A 6,161-nucleotide genomic window follows, 5' to 3' on the forward strand; every position below is an offset into this window, starting at 1 on the left:
CTCCAGATCCACAATTCAACATGGTCCCTTCTCATCCCAGAAACCCAGGTGCTCCTCTCTGAGGCCTCAGCTCCCTCCTGCCTTCTTAATGTCAAAGCAGACTTCTGAACTGGAGTGAACATCTTCATGTTTGGATGATCCTCCTCACCCCACAACCCAGAACTTGACACACTGACTAGGATGCTGAGAATGGCATGAGAAACAGCCGTTCGGAAAGCTCTTTTGGAGTGGAGGTGGTTTGGTTTGGGTTTTTTAATCATTTCCTGACATTGGACACAATGCTTCAGAGTGCATCCTTGCCCTGCTTGAAGCTAGAACACAAAAATGCCATCATCCTACCAAGGACAAGCCTCAGAGCAACCGGGTTTAGCCTGGGAAGTGGAACCTCCAGGAATCTGTTTCACTGAGGTCTCTCTGACCCCAGACACTTGTTTTCATTCCAGGTACCGATGCCTCTGACCCGCAGCCTCCTGGCAGTGCGGCTGTCCTTTACCACTCTGATTCCAGTGTGACTTTTTCCTTTCATCCAGTATCTGCAGTGATAGCACTGCAAAACAAACAAACAAACAAACAAACAAACAAACAACAAAAAAAACTACTCTATAACACGGAGAACTAAATAATCCAAGCAAAAATGACATTAAGACAGACCTACCTAGTTTTTCAAAGTCCGGTTTTCTTTTGGTCTGTGCATTGCTAGCTTGCTCTTCTGGCTGAAGCCTGGGAGATGGTGGGTTCAATTTTATGGAGAGAGCTGAGCACACAGCTGTGCTCTGGCTTAACAGCAACAGAAGGATCAGGAAAAGTCTGTGAGGCCTCCATGCTCTTGGGCCCAGGCTGTAGAAGTGGTTGCAGGCCCTACATGGGGAGGTCTCTTCCTGAGGGAAGGGTGAAAAATGGGACACCCCCCCACCAACGCACACACTCCCTCACACACACTCCATCCTCTCCCTGCTCTCTGGTGATTGCCTTCTGTCCCACCGTGGTGGCCCCAATTCACCTGAGAAACAGATGTCTTCCTATCGGGTTTCTAAGGGATTTTTAATCACTGGGCAGTTACAAATTCCTGACCAGAGAATCTGATCAGGAGTTAATTCAGAAGCTCAATACTAGTAGACAATACTAGCAGACGCCTCTCACAATGACTGTCGTGTCTTGTGCTATCGTCTCTAAAATGGATTTGCTCAGATGAAATGAATTGTAATTAGAGACGTAAAAAATTTAGATTTGTCATTCCTCCTCTAATTAGAGTCCCATGGAATTAGGTCTAGCATCCCGGACTGTGGGCCAGCAGCTCTGAAATCCTGAGTTGGATGAAAGTGGGTCCCTTCTCTCTGAGTCTTACACACTTGTCAGTGCAGATGAAACTTCAGGGCCCCAAGACTGGAAAATTATCCTTCTGGAGACTCCGGATTGCTACTCTCCAAGAGGAAAATGACCTTTATTGTGACCTGAGTAATGAGGTTTAAAGGGTTTCAGAAGCTGTACCTCCAAATGAGAACTGTCTCTCAAAGTAGTCACCAGTATTGCAGCCATTGCAAAAAAACACGTTGGAACGCCCTGTAGAACCTCCTGATGTTAGCTTGAGAGAACCAGGCTTATCGCTTCTTAGCCACATCTAGTTTGGGGCCCAAAACAGAATTATATCACTTGACCAGTTTTTGTCACCACTCTTAATTCTAAGTGCCCCTTCAACATATAGAAACTTGTTATCAGTGAAGAGCTATTGAAAAATGGTCTCTAGGCTCTGAAAGCCAATTCTAGCAAAGGAAGCAGAAGTGATGCAAAACATTTTCAGGTCTTCTGTGGCTGCCACACTGAAGAGGACAGCCTGTGATGCTTTAGTTCTGGTGCATTTTCTTAAATCCATCAAATGACTGCGGTGTCTTCCTCAATACCCAGCTGTGTTGAGGCTTGGGAGGGACTGCAGATTATGGAACTGGAATACCTCCAAGGCTTCCTGTAGGATCCTGCATGCTTGCATGCTTGAAGTAAGTCATTTCTGCAATTTTGGGACAGTGGTTTTTTAACTTTTGGGGTCATAGACCTCTCTGAAAATGTAACAAAAGCCATGCCCGTTTTCCCAAAAAAGTTCACGTAGCTCGAGGTTTTTGCACACCACTCACTATTGTAGAGGTTTTAGGAACTCTGAAAATTTCTCCATATATCCCAGGCTAAGAATTCCCGCTCTTAGGCCTTGGTTTAGTTCAGTGCTGCAAGGCTGTGTTGGTCAAACTGAGCAGATCAGCTCTGTCTAGGGTGTCCTGGCACTTGATGGGACGAGTTGGGCCCAGAGTATATCTTCCCATTTAGCGATGAAGTCAAACAGTTGAACAGTCCCAAGGTAGCTGTCAAGGCCCCTGGAACTGCTCTAGGCTCCTGAGAAGTCCTGCAGCCTAAAATCTAGCTGTTCACATGCGGACAGGGCTGAGGAATCCCCGCTCCTCACAGGAGGGGAAGGGTCTGGGGTTGATAGGAGTACAGTGGGGTCACAGGATACAAGCTGCTGAGGGTTTGGGGAAGTTAGCATTGCTAAGGTTTCCAATAACTAGCCTGGAAGAGTAGAATGGGATGGAAAGAAAACTGAACTCCACTAGGAAAAAGGATTGAGAGACCATGCCTCACTCATCTACAGATCATGAGGGGGTCTCAGATATTATCTGGCCCAAGTCCTCTTGTCCCACCACCATCGAGGGAACTTATCCAAGGCCACAGAGCTGACATAAGGAAGAGCGACACTTACTGAGCTGTATCATACCCTCATTAGGGAGGCCCTGAGATTGGAATAAAGGTACTGTCTTGTCTTGCAGTTAATACATTCACCACATGGAGGCACCTGCGCTCTCCTACTCTTTCTTGAGCCCTTCAGAATGGAACAGCCTGATTTTCAAGCAAACTGAGATCAGTCCAGAAATTCTGCTAAAAAAGTAACTACTGCTTATTGAGCACAACCGCACATCAGTTGCTGCTAGTAGCTTTACATATGCACATAAAACATTTGCATATCTTCGCAACCACATTTTGCACACAAAGAAGATACTGGCCCACAGATTTTAAGTAACTTGCTGAAGGTCACAGAACTAATATGTACAGAATCAGGATTCAAACCATGCCTATTTGACTCCTACCCCTGCCTCTCCTAAAGAGTGGACACCCCAAAGCTGGAAACCCTGCACAGCCTGGGTCTAGGTCCCACTCCGAAATGAAAGTCTTTCAAGGTCTTTGTAGAAACTGGGCAGGATCTTCGGTTCCATGTTCTCCAACTCTCCCAATTTAGACATGATGAAATAAGGACCTGGAACCATTAAGGAATAGGGCTTACAGTACAAGAGGAGCAACTGGAATTGACCCAGGAGCCTCTAGAGATATATGAACACTCCTCGATGTGATTCAGAATTCCTAAACTCTTCCCTCGGCAATTTGATTCCTCGCCGGATCCCACTGCTTTTCTTCTTCACTTCCTTTCTTGGCTGTTGTGGAGGCAGCTGTATTTTAATCGATTTTCACGTGCATTCTAACTTTAACCCGGTTGGAGAAATCGGGAGTACAAAAGAAGAGAGAGGAACTGGCTCCGTGGCCCTTACAAAGCTGGCCGCTGACTCTCATAGTGCTGAGGCCCAGGCTCCTGTGGGCTTTGGGGTGCCCTGAATCCAGGAAGCAAACAATAATAATCAGTAAAATGTTCTGAGCTATTACTTTATGCCAGCCCCAGTGATAAGGAATTGATGTGACTCATCTCAATAAATCGCACAGTAGCCCAGTGAAATAGGCATTTCACTCCATTTTACGAATGAAGAAACTGAGTTACAAAAAGGTTAAATTACCTGTCTCCAGAAGAGGCCAGAAATAGGAAGAGGGAGACCAGAAGGCTCTCAGGAGATCCCTCCTGGAAATTCCATGCCCACAAACTTCATCGTGTCTCTCTAGGGCTCCTCTGTGCTGAGGACCCTCTGTACCCAACGCCTCCCCAGCCTTCCTCTCCTCATTTCCTGTCCTAGCCCCTTCAGTAGAAGGCCACCTGTACTTCAACCTCTTAATTAGCAGGACACCACCTGAGGAGGGACTGGGCCTGTCTCCCTGCGCTGGCCAAGTTCTCCCCAGGGCCCTCTCAGCTCTTGTTCATGGTGCCTGCTCTCTCACGCTGGCTCCTCATCCTCTTTAAAGAACGACAGAACATACTGTTTTAGTCTACTAGTTTACCTTTTACATTTTTTGAAATACAACTTCCGATATACAAATACCACCTTTAAGGCAAATTTGCTTATGGTAAAAATTCAAATAACAATATTCAAATTATATATGAAGTAAAAGATCCCACCCTTTAAACTGTCACGAGAATTTGACAACGTGTTTTCTTTCACAATGACCTCCCTAGGCTTGGAAGCCGAGCAAAATCAACTCAAAGGCTTGCCTTTGCCTGAACCAGCCAAAGTTCTCAGTAACTTATCAACTTTTCTCTATAACCGTTTGTTTTTGTAAGACAATACACGTCCCCCTCCGCCCTTCTCCCACTCCCGCCCTTTAACCCCGACCCCCCGCCGTAGCTTTTAGCGGTGTCGACACCTTCCCGGCCAAGAGCTCGCCCCTCCGGGCCAGAGCCCTGTGCCCACCCACTGACGTCAGAGCCCCGCCACCTGCGCACACCCCCCTAGGGGCGGAGCGTCGCTCTGCACCCTCCCACCCAACACAGCCCTCCGGCCCACCTCCGAGAGCGTAACCTCAAGCTTCTCCCCGCCTCCCACTTTGGGCCAGAGCCCCACTCTGGGCTCTTGGGACAGCGTTCCGCGCCCACCCTTAGGGCAGGCCCCCGCGCGGACGCTGGACGCCCAGTTCTCCTAGCTCCACGCCGCAGGCCGCGGGCCCGGAGCCGGTGAGTGCAGCCGCCCGCGCCTCCGCGGAGCCCGCGCGGTGCTTAGAGGACAGCGCGCCGCCGTCCTCGGTCGTGCGCGGAGCCCCCATCACAGCGCACGGCTTCCCAAGCTTTACCGCGTGCGCGCGTGGTCGTCTCCTAGTTACCGGCAGGAACACTCAATTATGGATCATTTTAGAAGCGTCCCTTATGGAATCTCTGGCCGAATCTTATTTTCGGGGGGGTATGTTTATCATTGTGCCTCCCTGCTCTTCCCTCCAGGAGGCTCCCCGCGTGCCTTTCAGTCCTGTCTCTGCGCCCACCTTCACCCCACATTGCCCGAAGAAAGAAGGGGAAAGCAGCCATTTTAGACTTTCCCTCTGGCAGTGAGTGATTTGCCAGAAAAGGGAGGACGACGGTGACGCCCCTCTCCTCTCCAGCCTTCAGTGTGGTCCGCTAGTGAGCCATCAACCAGCGTTGAGAGAGAAGCCTTGAGGGCAGGCATGGTTCCCCCATCAAAATATGTCCCTTCTGGTTCTAATCTTTTAAGACTATGATAGAGGTAACTTGTCCAGTTTTCTTTTAGTATGCCTAAAAGAAACATGCAGCCGGGCGAGATACTTTAAGGATTAGGTAGGTGCATGTCAGAGAGAGAGAGGCTTTTCCAGAAGCTACCTCTGTTGGAGATGACCTGGTCAGAGAGAGCTGGTTGAGGTTAAGGTCAGTTGCAAGTCTCCTTGCAGCCCAGCAAGTGCCTTAAAGGTCTGATTAGGGGAATTGCTACATTTTAGCGACTCTAAAGCACCATCAAATTTAAAATACACATTATCGAATGTGCTTACTAAAGTACGAGAAAGCATGCATTGTAAGGGGCATCCCTATTTAAGAGGTTTAAAGATGTGTTTTAATTGCTGAAATACAATAGCCACCACCGTGCCAGGTACCTACTTAGTTCTTTGGGTTTTATGATTACTTATAGAATCTTGTGCAGGAGAAGAAACAGATGGGTAAGTAGTATGCCCTGGGTAAGGGTATGGGGAACTCCTGTGTCGCAGAAGCCGGGGTGCAGACCTTTCAGACTCAAACACCTGAATGCCTCATACACAAGCTCTCAGTGAACTTGGCTGATTGAGGCAGGGAGAGATGGAGAGATCAGAGTTAAAGTGGAACCCCAGCTGTTTCTGTTACCAGGAATAATTATTTGTGAATAAGCTGTATGTAGCCTCTCCCTCCTCTGAACCAACATGACCCTGTGTCTGCACTTGTCATACTTCTGAGCCCTGCGCTGTTATGGTCACGTACACAGCACCCT

At 48.4% G+C, this 6,161-nt stretch overlaps 1 protein-coding gene across 2 annotated transcripts in view; it reads left to right on the forward strand.

The window, feature by feature from the left end:
* The first annotated feature begins 4,681 nt into the window (after window positions 1–4,681).
* NEIL2 (nei like DNA glycosylase 2) overlaps window positions 4,682–6,161 on the forward strand; it is a 10,875-nt gene continuing 9,395 nt past the window's right edge. The window contains exon 1 of one of the 2 annotated variants that reach the window (XM_011359445.2): window positions 4,682–5,093. The gene's annotated coding sequence lies outside the window, so the exon portion shown is untranslated. The remainder of the gene's footprint in view (window positions 5,094–6,161) is intronic. The other variant, XM_011359444.2, reaches the window with a different exon arrangement.

This window comes from Pteropus vampyrus, unplaced genomic scaffold, assembly GCF_000151845.1.
Source record: "Pteropus vampyrus isolate Shadow unplaced genomic scaffold, Pvam_2.0 Scaffold47, whole genome shotgun sequence".
NCBI classification, from domain to species: domain Eukaryota; kingdom Metazoa; phylum Chordata; class Mammalia; order Chiroptera; family Pteropodidae; genus Pteropus; species Pteropus vampyrus.